Genomic DNA, 488 nt, shown 5'->3' with positions numbered 1-488 from the left:
TACGCCCCCCCGCCCCCCGTTTTTTCCCCAAATCCCCATTTTTCGCCCCAAAACCTTGGCAGGCGGACACGAAGAGCTTGCCGTCGTCGGAGAAGATGCCGCAGAACGCCTTCTGCGGGTAGGACTCCACCGCCGCCACGTGATTGGGCAGGAAGCTGGGGGGGGGGGGGGGGGGCCAGCGTGGGGGCGGGGCCTCGGCAAGCCCCGCCCACCGGCACCGCCTCCAGACCTCCCGGGGGGTCTCTATGGTCAGCCCAACGTCTCTATGGTCCTCCCAAGGTCTCTATGGCCAACCCAAAGTCTCTATGGTCATCCCAACCTCTCTATGGTCCTCCCAACCTCTTTATGGTCATCCCAACCTCTCTATGGTCCTCCCCACCTCTCTATGGTCCTCCCAAGGTCTCTATGGTCAACCCAAGGTCTCTATGGTCTTCCCAACCCCTCTATGGTCCTCCCAAGGTCTCTATGGCCAACCCAAAGTCTCTATG

At 61.5% G+C, this 488-nt stretch overlaps 1 long non-coding RNA gene across 1 annotated transcript in view; it reads right to left on the bottom strand.

Annotated features, from left to right (window-relative positions):
- Positions 1 to 261: 261 nt before the first annotated feature.
- LOC118158912 overlaps positions 262 to 488 on the bottom strand; it is a 1,017-nt gene continuing 790 nt past the window's right edge. The window contains exon 3 of the long non-coding RNA XR_004746937.1: positions 262 to 319. This is a non-coding gene — a long non-coding RNA (uncharacterized LOC118158912). The remainder of the gene's footprint in view (positions 320 to 488) is intronic.

Source organism: Oxyura jamaicensis, unplaced genomic scaffold, assembly GCF_011077185.1.
Source record: "Oxyura jamaicensis isolate SHBP4307 breed ruddy duck unplaced genomic scaffold, BPBGC_Ojam_1.0 oxyUn_random_OJ61266, whole genome shotgun sequence".
In the NCBI taxonomy this organism is placed as follows: domain Eukaryota; kingdom Metazoa; phylum Chordata; class Aves; order Anseriformes; family Anatidae; genus Oxyura; species Oxyura jamaicensis.
This window is presented reverse-complemented; position numbering and strand designations above follow the sequence as displayed.